Genomic DNA, 13,649 nt, shown 5'->3' on the forward strand with positions numbered 1-13,649 from the left:
TAATCCTTGTCTGACCTTCCTCATCCACCAGGTATTAAATGTGAAGGGTAAAGTTTATAGGGACATGAACTATTACTGTTTCTAGCCCTCATTGGACCATTGGGCTCTTAGTTAAGTAAGTTAACTGTTTTTTTTTTTTTATCTTTAATAACTTTATTTACATTTCCACTTTAGTTTCAGCGTAGCTACAATCATAAAATCTCAGATGGCAAGAACCAGGTTTTAAATATCTGTCCCCTAATCTAATACTAATCGCAGTAAGATTACAGATTTCAGATTTGGAAAGGACTTTATAGACAACATGTAGTCCAACCTCCCCATTTTATGGATCAGCAAACTGAGGCATAGTTTTGGCAAATGATTTCCAAAAAATCATGCAGATAGGTGCTTTAAAACATTATCTCATTTGATCATCAGGATAACCAGTTTATTAAGTGCTATTATCACTCCTGCTTTACAGATGAGAAAATTGAAGCACACATATCAAGATCACATTGCTAGTAAAGTGTCTGAACAGGATGTGAATTCAGGTCTTCGTGACTTCAAAGTCAGAGCTCTATCCACTTCAACACCCAGCTGCCTCAAAGAAAGAGAATATGAATTAAGATCTTTTGTCATCAAATTCATGAATTCTTTTCTTTGTACCAGGAAACTCAATCTCGGGCTCTACACACAGGTGCTTTGGGCATGTGGAAGGATTGCCCTCTAACCCAGGCCTGGTCTCTGACCTCTCCCCTGCCCATTCTTCTGTGTGAGCTCATTTTCAAAGAGGGGAAAGATGGGGGAGGGTTGTAACGGGATGTTTGTTGAAAGGCAGACACCCGGTGAAATTCCTTCGCTTTAGCAGCCCGGGGTTATTAAACAGCAATGAAATCCTGGGGAACAGAGTAGGGAAAAGGGGAAGGATTTAATATAGATCCGTTTTCTATTTTTAAAAAGCTTTTTTTTCTTCCTCTTCTTTAAATCCGAATATTTCCAAGGCTTTGAAGCAACCAATCAGGAAAGCAAAGCAGGAGAGGGAGGAAAAGGGCCCTAGGGTGACCCCAGAGTCCATTTCCCCTCCCTTCTCTTAGGGCCTCTCCCTTTTTCCTCCCCATCCCCCAAATTTCCCCCTCCCCCCACCTCTCCTGGATTCCTACCGCTCCCCTTCCCAGCCCTACCTCATTTCCCCGGAACCCATCGACCCCCCCCCCCAAAAAAAATCGCTGTCAGGATAAGAATCCTAGAGCCCCCTGGATGTCTCACAATCCCCTACCTCTCCTAAACTTATTTACAAAGCAATTTGTAATGCAAAATGGGGCTGAACCCGGGAGGGCCTCAGCAAAAGCACTTTTTTGCCCTAAGGTTAACCTAGCCACGCCCTTCTCTTCCCAAAGCCCTTCCCCAAATCCACCGTCCCCTCCCCTAAACACTTCCTCACGTTTTACCACGGGTAAAACCTCCTTCCCCTTTCCCCAGCTCCTGGCTACCTATAGTCATTTCCTCCTAGCGCCTATGCGCTCCCCAGCACCTTATCCACTTAGCCCTCTTTTCTTAGGACTCCCCCACCCCCCCATCTTTTGAAACTTCCCTCTTTCTATCAACACCCACTCTTCTCCCCAGTCCATTCCCCCAAGACTTTTTCATTATCCATTTTCCCGAAACCTCTCCTTCCCTTTCCCATTCTGTCCTCAAGCCCCTTACTCTCTCCGCTTACACAACCCCACCTCCCCTAACCCACTAGCCCCTCCCTCTTCTCCCTATTCATTCTTTCCTCCTCCCTCTATTCATTCCCTCTTCCTCCCTCAGCCCCTTCTCCTCCAGCCCCCTTTTTCTTCTTGACTTGACTCACCCCCTCCCCCAAGTTCTCCGACTATTGATTCCCCGGCCTCCCAACTTCATCCCTTATCCTATTTCTGGGGGGGGAGAGGTTCCCAACCCCAACTTTGCTCCCCCCTCTCAAGAAACGTAATTGTGTTGGCTCCGCCCCTTTCATTCAGAACTCTCCTATTGGCTCCTCTTCGCTAGTCGCGTGCAGGGGTGGGGGGAGAGGAGCTGGGGGAAGGGGTTCGGCAGGTTAGACGATACATCCCCTCCCCCCACTTCGCCGCGGCTCCGCCCTCCCCGCGCAGACTCCTCCTGCCTCTGGGCGGGGTCCTCCCGGCTCCTTTCATTCCCGGCCCGGACGCCGCTCCTAGGGCTCGGTTTCTGACCTCTGCGGGGCTGGCTCGGAGTGGCGGGCTGACCGCGGTAGCGCGGAGCTGAGGGAGCCGGAGAAGAGGAGGAGAAAGAGGAGAAGGAGGAATAAGAAGAGGAGGACTGAAGGGTTGCTTGGGACCTGAGCTCGCCAAGCCACAGCCTGCGCTCCATTTTGCAGCGGGCGCCCGGCCCGACTTTCCCGCTGGGGCATCGGCTGCTGCGTCCTACTCCCCGCCCCGCGCCTGCCGCGGCTACAAGCCCGGACACCGCCCGCGCCTCTGGCTGGAGCCGGAGCCGGAGCGCACCGCCAGCCTGCTCCCCCAACCCTGGTTCCTGGATCTCGGACGCAGCTCGCCAGTCCGGTGCCCGGGATCCGGGACGTCGCCGTGCGCCCCTGCCCAACACTGCTCTTCTCCTACCCTGAGCGTCCGAGCCACAACTCTGCCTGAGCTCCGATACGCGCCCACTGCCTCGCCCCGGGTACCGGAGTCCGAGCGCTGCCAGCCTTTGCCCACGTGCGAACAACCCAGGAAGCTGTGCGATCTCGGGCGCAGCCTGCGCCTCCAGCCCGGTACAGCCAGCAGCCCGGACGCAGTCTCCTGGGTCTGAACCCGGCTGGACCCTTCCGCGCCCACGGTCCCGGACCCACTGTCTGGAATTAAATTTGGTCGGACCCCGGCTTCCTTCCTTGTTTTCGGCTCATCCGAACCGGGACACCACTATCACTCCAGGCTCCTTTAATTTCGGCTAGCTGGAAGCCGGGATCCCATCCTCTGCTCCAGGGCACATCCTCTCCCGTAGCCCGGCGTCCTTGGTCCGGCTCCCCGAGGGCACAGTGGTTGTAGCGGACTCTGCTCCGGGTCCTAGCCCTCTGGAAGCCTACGCTATATGTGTCCGGGCGGCTGCCGGCGTGCCGGGCCCTCACCCTCGGAAGAGAAGAGCAGAGGGCGACTGGGCTGGTGATCTCCGTCCCAGAGAGAGGCGCTTGGACTAAGGCTAGGTGAGCCCTCAGCATCAAGCCCAACGGGAGCACGGGAGAAAGCAGGAAACATCCCAGGAAGGTGAGTGTCAGATTTGGGGTCTGGGAGCTGGGACTTTAGGGCCAGGATAATGGGAATCAGATACACTTTCTCACCTCCTCTTTTCAGGTCAGGAATACCCAAATGCAGAAAATAGGAGAATTCACTTTGTCACACCCTGGGCCTCGGTTTCCTCTTTAAAAGCGAGGCTGTTGATGGTCTCCAAGGTCTCTTCCTGTGCTTAATCTGTATGATGCTCAATGCCACTCTGCACATCTCAGCTTTTTCTAGTGAAAGCTAAGGGAAGAGACGAGAGGAGCAGAGGAAGAGATGGCTTGGGGAGAAAGCAAGGGAAAAGAAAACGTGGATAGACAGTGAACAGGAGGGAGAAATGACAGACCTGAGGACATTGTGAGGGGAGGTAGAGAAAGAGAAGGAAAGAGGTGAGAAAGAACAAGTACACGGAGGAGACATGGCATATGAGAGCCATTATATGTTTTACAAAGTGCTTTTATATCCAGAGGCTCTCATTTGTTCACACGGTGATTCTGAAGGAGATGGAGCTGTAATATCATCCCTAATTGACAAAAGTAGAAACTGAGGCTCAGAGAAATAATGACTTGCCACAGTTAGTTGAGGCTAGTTGGAAACTAAATGAAACCTAGATTTTCTGACTTCAAATCCAGAGTACTTATACTATGTATAAATAGCACTTATACATTACTATGTATAAGTAGCAATTTATACAGTGTTTACTTAGGCGTCCTTTATACTTTGTATAAATAGTGTTTACGCTATGCTACACTTCTTTATAGAAGAAAATGAGGACATCAAGGGGCGAAGGAGAGAACTAGATGGGGTTGGTGGTAGAATATAAACTCCTTGAAGGCAGGGACCTTTGTATCTCCAGTATCTTGCAAGATTAGTGGTACATAATAGATGCTTAATAAAGACTTATTGTTGATGGTGAAGGATGTTTAAGTCAGTGAAAATAAGGAAGAGACCAGAGCAAAAGGGAAGAGAATATACATAGTCAGTGTGAGGGCAAAGTCAATATTTTTCAGGGCAACGCAGTGAAGGATAAAAATTATGTTGGCTATCTCCTTCTCTCTTGACACCCAGTAAATGCCAGTTCGATTTAAGAGTCAGTCTTCTAAGTGTAGCTGGAGATACTTAGCCCAGTCCTTCAGAGACATGAGATTCCATCAATTGGCTTTGCCATCACCTCTCTGCTGCAGGTCACAACCTCTCTCTACACCAGCCCCTCCCTTTCTTTCTCCCTTAGACTGTTTTGTGGAATAGCTGTGGGTAACTCTTTGTTGTTGGGCCTTCTCTTTGCTTAACTACACTGATCATTTGAGGATACATCCATGCCATCACTAGCCCCATACTTGGCCAGCTGGAGTAGGACATTCCAGAGCTTCCTCTAATAGAGGAGTACTTCAATGGTTTAAACTAATGGCTTGCTTCTGGAGAGATTAGTCTAGAGGATTGGGTTGGTAGGGAAGACAAAACCCTTAAAAAATAATTACAATGCAAAACAGAATGTGAGTTACATAGTACTCTATGAGGTTTGCAGAATTGGAATAGGAGTGGAGCCCAGTGACCCCTCTATGGATGGACTTGGTCTTCTAGCCCTTGTACAGTTTGGCTTTATGCTATCTTTTGAGAGGTACTGCATTTTATTCCCCTTCCTGTATGCCATTCTAGGTGGCCTGACCCAGAATTCAAATCCTGCCTTAGATACTTCATAGCTTTGTGACCCTATGCAAGTTAATTAATTCAACTCTCAGTTATCTTATCTGCAAAATGGGATAATAATAATAATACTTACCTCTAGAGTTGGTGTGAGGATTAAATGAGATCCATATAGAAAATGTTGAGCAAGCTGAAAAGTGTTACTATTATTATTCCCCAGATAGGTAAGATGTGCATACTTTAATCTTTCTGCCCTGCCTTTTTTTTTTGCCCCAGCACTCATTTATATTTTCCTTCAAAGCCCAGATTTCTCCCTTCCTGGAGGCCTTCCTTTATTTGTACACCTGCTCCCAGGATCATTCTTACTTTGGAGCCCCATTATACAACAGACAATCAATAACCATTTATGAAGCCCTTGCTGTGTGCCTGGTACTGTGATAACTACTTGGGAATGAAAGGCAAAAAAATTCCTATCTTCCTGGAGTTCACATTTTGATAGGAAAGATAACATCCAAACAACAATTTTTTTTTTCCTTTTCCTTTTTTCTTTTAAATTAAATTTATTTTTTTTTAAAGCAACAGCCTGGGTTCAGATTCAGAACTTAGTAAGTGTTAAGCCTTAACTTCCCCATGGCTTTGATTTCCTCATCATTATGTTGCACTTATCTCACAAGGTTGTTGTGAAGATGCAGTGAGATGATGTCTACAGAAGGCTTTAGAAGCATTATATAATTGTCAACTATTATTATTTTGAGTTAATTTATTCATTTGACTTAGAGGTTCAAGGAACCTTAAGGCTATTGAGTCCTCCCTCATTTTATAGATGAGGAAACTGAGGCTGAGAGCTGGTGACTTGCCCAGAGTAATACTGAAAAGAAAGTGTCTGGCAGAATTTGAATCCAGGTCTTATTTGACTTCAAGCTCAGTGCTCTCTATCTTTCCTCTACTTACCAAGTATAAATCTGACAACCCAATTTTCTGCAGGACTCGAGGAGAAAGGATGTTAATGTTAGACCATGTAAGGGGTAAAGATTTAGCCAGTCTGTTTTGTGTTAATCTTAGCTCTTATATTCAAGCAGGAAAACAGATAGTTTAGTTCAGAAGAGAAGGGGATTGTAAAATGGTGACAGTGATGCTTGCAATGGGGTCCTCATGGATAAAGGACCAGCTTTGTAATGAGGAGGCCCCAGTTTCACGTCCTGGCCTATGACACAAACTCCTTGTATGACTATTGGACATCACTTAATTTCCTAGTGCCCCAGATCACTGTCTTTTTCTTTGGGTTCCTATGCCTTTGAGATCATAGATCCAGACTGGACAAATCATATGTGGCTTACTGAGCTCTCCTGAGGAAAGGGTTTTCTAAATCTGTCATGTTCCATAGAGATGGAAACTGTTTTTAGAAAGATGGGCAATTCTTATGTCTCCCTTGTCATGGATGATCATTCCTGAAGCCAGCATTTATTAATTGCCCACTGTATATTTGGTGGTGGTGATACAAAGACAAGAAACCAAAAATACCCCTGCCCTCAAGGAGTCTATATTCTCACTGGGGAAGTAAGGTCAAGGTTATTTTGGGAGAGATTAAGACAGACCTTCTATGGAACCAGAGCTTGCTTGAGCAGAATCTTGAAATAAGCTAGAGATTCTCAGAATAAGACATGCACTTTTGGACAATGATACTGTAGAAATTTATTTTGTTTGCTTATTAGTTACAAGGGTTTTACTTTTTAAACTTTTTTCAAAATTTCACCTTGAAGGTGGGAGTACAAGAGGAGAAAATAAATGCTTGTATATTGGGAGGAAAATGATTAAATGAAAAAAAGAATCCTGGAGAATCTGTGAATTGGTATTGCATTCCAGGTTTGGGGGATAGCTTAGACAAATAGAGATTGGAACTGTAGATCATGTGTGAAATATAGTTAGGAGGGTAGTTGGCTGGACTTTGGAGTTCTGAAGGATGTAATAAAGCCTGGAAAAGAAAGTCCTCCACCATCCTATTCTGACACTTTATTCTGCTATTGATGTCACCCTGGATTCTCCAAGGCTACATTTGGGGCAGGTAGTCCCAAGCTGGAAAGGCTTTGAGGCCTGGCTTGGCATTGGAGATCCACTGCTTAGGAACCAACCCAGGACAGCTCTGGGGTGATGGAGAGTTCAGCTATAGCAACACTGGAAGGCTCCCACGGTTTAAGAGAGCTTGGCAAGTGTGTTTGGTAATAGGAGTAGTACCTACTAATGTTCTCCAATAGAATTGTGGCTCCTTGAAGCATTAGTTGTGATATCATGGAATTGTGGGCTGCATGAGACTGAACCTTATGAAAACAAAGGCATCTTTAGACATGTGGACTTTTTGAACTCCCAGAGCCCTTGAAGATCTCAAAAACCAACCCTGTCATTTTGGGGGAAGGACTTCCCTTAGGAAAAAAGACCAAATTGTGGCAATGCTGTAACTAGGACCCAAACCCCCTGATCAAAGTATCTTCCTTGATATGAAAGTTTCTCCTTAAGGGTGTTCTTCAATTCCTAATTATCCTATACTAGCTTAAAAGATGCCTTTGTACAGTCTGGCTCCAATCTATTTTTCCAACCTCACTGGACATTATCCATCCCCACCCAATTCTGCAATCCAGCCAAACTGGCCTTCTCTCCACTCCTCATTCACTACACACTTTTCTCTGGTCTCTTGCTAGGGACCTTCCCTGTCCCTTAAGCCTTTGCCCTGTCCATACTGTATACCTGGAATTCGCTCCTTCCTTACCTCCCCAAAGAGTTTCTCTTTAAGGATCACCTTAAATGCCCCTGGCCATTTTGGAGCTTTTCCTTATCTCTGCCAAATACCCAGTGTTATCCCTCTCAAATCACCTTGAATTTACTGATTGTCTAGATATTCGTTTTGCTTTATTGATTTTGCTTCAGCTGAAATGTTCAGCTGAACATAGTTTTTATATATACTTGTTTTCTGTATTGAAATGTAAACTTCTTTCCAATAGATATTATTTCATTCTTTGTATGTGGATCCTCAGGCACCTTGCTCAATGCCCAGAATATGGTAGACCTTAATAAATGCTTGTTGGTTGGTTGATTGAGTTTCCCTTCACTGCTTCCTCCACAGCTGTAGCATGGAAGAAAGAGCAGAGTTCTGGGAGTGAGGCTTCTTGGATTCTAGTCCCAAGTCTGTAATTAACATATATTGATTGGGAGCCTGAACCAGTTCCCTCTCCTCAACCCTGGGAGGTTTTTGGACTAATGATTTCTAAAGCCTCTTCTTAGCATGAACATTTTTTGATTCTTACTTCTCTTTTTATTCCAGTCCTCCTTAACTCTAGTCTCACACTGCAGTAGGTCTGGCTCTTTCCTCATTCACCAGATTATTTTTGTTTAGTTTGTTAGGATTTGAGAGGTAATCTGATAGCCTGAATTTCTTTCATAAGGGGTTGCTCCTGAGGCTGTGGTCCTTAAGCCTTAGTCCCAGGATTCTGACAGGGTTAGCCTCCATCACTAAAACTCTCCAGGTTTCTCTCCTCACCCATTTTTCCAAAAATAATGATAATTAACAACAATGATAATAGCTAGCATTTATATAGAACTTTAAAGTTTAAAGAGCACTTTGCAGATATCTCATTTAATAATAATAACGATAGCTAACATTTGTATAATGCCTACCAAATGCCAGGCACTGTGCTAAGTGCTTTACAATTTTTGTCTCACTTGACCCTTACAGCAACTCTGGGTTGTATTATTATCCCTATTTTATAGGTAAGGAAACCAAGGTAGGAAGAGGTGAAATGACATAGTCAGGGCCATCCAGAATAGTCTATGGCTGCATTTGAACTCATGTTTTCCAGACTTTAGGTCCTATTTTCTATGAACTAGAGATTAACTAGCTGCCTGTAAAAAGTGAGATAGGAGGGATGGTGTCAGAGGTTTGGAGCCTGAAGAGTTTAGACTAGGGATGGGGGAACCTTTTTTTCTGCCAAGGACCATTTGGATATTTACAGTATATTCTAGGTCCATACACAATTACCAACTTAGAGAAGTCAAGGAATGGGAGGTTGTTGTTCAGCTCATCCATACCTTCTATTGCCTTAGCAAATGATTTCCAGGGCCTTAAAGGCTCCACCCCTGGTTTAGATTAATCCCCTTTATTTTTACAGACTGAAGGCTGGGGGTGTGGGGTTGCCTTGGAGGTCCTGGGATCCCTCCTCCAATTCCAGTACTCTTTTTGCCATGTTACATTATCTCATTTTGAAGGAAGAGGGAGTTTCCTTCCCTTTCTCCCTAAACAGTGAGAGAAAATTGTACACACAGAAGAATGAGCTGGAGAAAGTTTTTTTGTTTGTTTTGTTTTGTTTTTGTTTTGTTTGTTTTGATGTATGTGCATTTGGGGTTGGGGGATCACTGGTTAGGGATGCTGGACCTGGGGGTTGGCCAGGAGTCCTTGAAGTTCCTCTATCCTCTACCCCATATCTAGCTCTCTGAATCATCACAGACAAATTCAGGGGAATTTTCCAAAGCAGCTTGTTGGGAGGGGGCTGGGGCTGAGGATGGTTCTCAGGGATCTGGGAGAAAGGGTCTATGGCTCTGTTTGATCTTCCTGGTTGTCTCTCATCTCTTCAGGAAAAGGAAACTTTTCTTGGTTTTGACAGGTGCAAGAGAGCTGCTAGCTGGTTCCCTGGGACTCTCAGTCTGGCCTCTCTCTTGGGGCTCTTTCTCTACAAAGGTGTGTCCTGAATAATTTATCACACCCCTTAGGATGTGCTGGAGGCTCAGGAAATTGTTACATGCTCAGATAAGCATTTCCTCTTTCCCCTGGAGAGCTGGGAGGTTTGAAAGGCATCGAACAAGCATTTATGAAGTGTCTTAATGTCACAGAGGCCAGAGTCCTGGCCCTGCCACTGGCTCCCTGGTGGCCCTGGACAGTGCTGTGCACAGACATGCATTAAGCAAATAACTATGTTAGGTACTGGGAGAAATCCAGTTTTTAGGTGAGGTGTAGATGGGCCCTGCCCTCATGAACCTTTGTCTAGAACAAAGTTTTTCAACTGGGGTTAGTGAATAGATTTCAAAGATCCTTCAACTTCATCAACTTAGGGGAGGGGAATTACATCTTTTATTTCACTGTCTCACTGAAATCTAGCTTTTTTTTTTCATTATGAACATAGGCTACAAACATTCTGAGAAGGATCTCAACAAGTTCGTATTCCAGCTTAACCAGACTAACAAAGAGGTCCAAAGTTAAGGACCTTTTTCCCAGAACAAGGCTAACACACAAACCCAAATATCCATAATACTTGGTAGGGACGTTAGAGAGGTGTCCACAATTTGTAAAATTCAAAAATGAAAAGGATCACTGGGGAGGGGAAGGGGATCAAGGAGAAAATGTCATTTCTTCTAGGAAGTCTAAAGAGAGGAAAAATGGTCACAGAGAAAATACCACTTTTCCAGGAAGTCTGTAAAGAGTGAGAGAGGAGGGTTCCAGGTATTAGGAGTGAGGTGAGCAAAGGGAATAAGACAGTAGAACTAGGGTCTCCTGGGAGTTTAGGGCAGAGACTGACTCAGTTTAGCCAGAGTGTAAGAAGCAGGGGAAATTAAGTGAGATGAGGCTAGAAAGGCCTTTACAATGTCAGATTGTGAAGATCCTTGAATGGCGGAAATTTGGAATTGATTTTAACAGGTAAAGGATTTTGAGCAGAAACAAGTGAAATAATGTACTTAATGTGAAATGTAAATAATGTGAAAAGTGCTTTATAAATTGTCAGGTCTGAAAGGGACTGTGGAATTCACAATGAAGATTAGTAGCTTATATATTTTAAAGATTTATTATTTTGTTTCTGACACTAGTTATGTAACTTTGGACTATTGTCTGAAGCAGTTTTCTTCCCTGTAACATGGACAACATTGACACTTTATAGGGTTCTTTTGAAATATGTTTCATAGAAATAATAGTTTGTTTTTATACTAGGAGAGAGATAAGATCCGTGTCCCCCTCTCATGGAAGGCTTGCAGTCTTGTTGAGGAAAAAAACAAGGAAGAATGCAACAAGAAAGAATGAATGGTTGGGTTCCTGTTGTTTTTCCATTGTTCTTGAAGAGGACCATGACATTAGGGAGGTGGTACAAGGATGTGCAAATGATTTGGATTTAAATGAGGGAGAGCTGTGCAAAGTCACCTGCCTTGAGCCATCTGGGTCCTGTGGCCGGACACAGATCAAGACCCTGCCTCTGCCAGAGTTCAGAAAAAGAGGCTTGTGACAACTGAAACAATCAGGGAAAACTTCCTGGAGGAGGTAGTGCAGTTGAGAGGTATTGGGGGAGCAGGGCATAAAGAGAATGCTATGAAGGAAGCCTTAGGATTTGGGACTTTGGAGGCTGCCATTAGGAGATGACTGTGGGGCTCAGTGGATAGAATGCTGAATCAAGAGTCAGGAAAACTGAGTTCAAATTTGACCTTAGGCACTTAAAAGTGATGTGATCCTGGACCACTCTCCTTAGCTCTTTTTGCCTTAGTAGTCCCCTAGGGAAGGAAATGGTAAATCACTTCAGTATCTTTGCTAAGAAAAGCCCATGAGCAGTATGGTTGTTGGGGTCACAGAGTTGGACACGAGTGAACAACTGAACAACAACAGCGTTCTGGCTGGAACCGAGGAGGTATGTTACAGTGCAGGGAGAAATTCAATCCAGAAACACAATAAGGGCTTCTGTTCTGTGTGAGGCAGAGCAAGCCATTGACCAGAGAGCCGGCCTCTGAATTGGGTCTTGCCTCGAATGCATCCTGGCTTAGATAAAGTCACCTCAGTGTCCTGCACTCAGACTAAAACTCATAGAATCGTTCTTGATTTACTCTGGAACCTTTTCTGGGGGTTCCCTTCACCAGTGGAATGGGGCCATTGTGCTACCTGCTGGCTGTACAAAAACAGCACAAAGACTGGTTATTAGGACCTGCTTTTAGGGAGCTTCCGTCGTACCAGGGTAGGTTCTCCAATGGGGAAATACAAAGTAATTTCAGGAAAGAGAATGCACAGACAGTTGAAGATGACTGGATACTCAAAGGTGTTACTGAATTTTGATCAGCTTCTATTGCTGTTTTATTTGGGGCCATATCCTTTAGCAAAACCATCCATTAAGAAAGGGAGAGGTTGATTTATGTTGCTGGGGAAACCCCAAATTATAGCTCCTAAGGTATTTAAATAAAAAGGTTTTCAAAGTCCATCTCTAATATTATTTCTGAACATTTCATATTCTCTGTGCTTTTCTATTTCTAATGTTATATGTTCCAGGATTCCTCTTAATTCTGACATTCTCTGTTCTTAGGTCCCTTCCAGCTCTGACATTTTGTGTTCTAAGGTCCTCTCAGTCCTGATATTCTGGGTTCTAAGCTGACGTTCTGGGTTCTAAGCTGATGTTCTGGGTTCTCAGGTTCTCCCAGCTCTGACATTCTTTATTCTAAGATCCCTCCCAGCTCTGACATCCTGTGTTCTAAGGTCCTTCTCAAATCTGTTAATTTTGGTTCTAAGATCCTTCCAGCTCTGATATTTTCTGTTCTAAGGGCCTTTCCAATCTGACATTCTGTGCTCGAAGGACTCTCTCAGTTTTGACATACTTTATTCTAAGGTCTCTCCCAGCTCTGACCTTTTGTATTCTATGGGTCTCCCATTTCTGACATTCTGTGACTCCTGATGCTTGTATACATTAGGCCACAGGGAGCTATAGCAGCTTCTTGAGCACAGTAAGACAGTACAGATCATGTTAGGAGTATGGTGCTGTTTTCCCTCCCTGGCCATCCAGTGTCTAAGAAAGGGATGCCTGCTCATCAAAATGAGCAGACTGCTTCTGCCTGAGGCTCCTTCCCCCTTGGTAATTAGCAGCTGTGCTAAATGGAGAGCCCTGTGATTTGGAGCCGGATGAAGGCAGTCTGCTGGCTGGCAGGAGGGTGGGATGGGAGGGGTTCCAGACTTAGTCAACTGATGGTGTCAGACTGAGGGAGTTTACAACAGGAAAGAATCCTGCCGTCCTCTGAAGGGCTCACTCAGGCACAGTGAAGCCTTTGCCTTCCCTGGGGCCCATCAGTGAATTATCCAGCACAGTCAGGGCTCTGCAGGCTCACAGCTTCATCAGGAAATGACTGTATGGGTTACCAGCCTGGGCAGTGGACATGCTGGGGGAACCCTGGGCCAGACATGTCACTCTCATGTATTCTCATGGAGTATTTCTTCCATAGGATCAGCTCAAGTTCCCTGACTGCCTTTTCATGCCGTTTGATTTTTGGCTTTGTCCTTCTATAAACACTGCCCAGAGGATCTTCTACACATTGGAAGCTTTCTGCAGTCTTTTGGTAGTTCGGCTGTTTTTCAGTTGTGTCCAACTCTTGATGGGATCCCATTTGGGGTTTTCTAGGCAAAGTCACTGGAATGATTTGCCATTTCCTTCTCCAGCTTATTTGACAGATGAGGAAACTGAGGCAAAGAAGGTTAAGTGCTTGCTCAGCATCACACAGCTAGTAAGTGTCTAAATCCAGATTTGAACCCAAATAAAGCCTCATCTTTATGGCTTCATGTTCCTTGCTTTATCCACTGCGTCACCCGGCTATCCCAGTCTTTTGGGACCCTGTGGATTGCTCATGTGTTATTCCTCACCCTTATTGCATAACTAACTAGCCTCCAACATTGGTTGTTCCTGTGCATCCCTGATGACTTTAATGTCACATCTCTAACAATGTTTTGCATCCTATTGACATTCACCATGAGTCTTTCCA

At 44.9% G+C, this 13,649-nt stretch overlaps 1 protein-coding gene across 2 annotated transcripts in view; it reads left to right on the forward strand.

The window, feature by feature from the left end:
* Positions 1–2,050: 2,050 nt before the first annotated feature.
* Positions 2,051–13,649, forward strand: part of GDPD5 (glycerophosphodiester phosphodiesterase domain containing 5) — a 174,172-nt gene continuing 162,573 nt past the window's right edge. The window contains exon 1 of one of the 2 annotated variants that reach the window (XM_031961376.1): positions 2,051–3,239. The gene's annotated coding sequence lies outside the window, so the exon portion shown is untranslated. The remainder of the gene's footprint in view (positions 3,240–13,649) is intronic. The other variant, XM_031961378.1, reaches the window with a different exon arrangement.

Source organism: Sarcophilus harrisii, chromosome 3 (genome assembly GCF_902635505.1).
Source record: "Sarcophilus harrisii chromosome 3, mSarHar1.11, whole genome shotgun sequence".
In the NCBI taxonomy this organism is placed as follows: domain Eukaryota; kingdom Metazoa; phylum Chordata; class Mammalia; order Dasyuromorphia; family Dasyuridae; genus Sarcophilus; species Sarcophilus harrisii.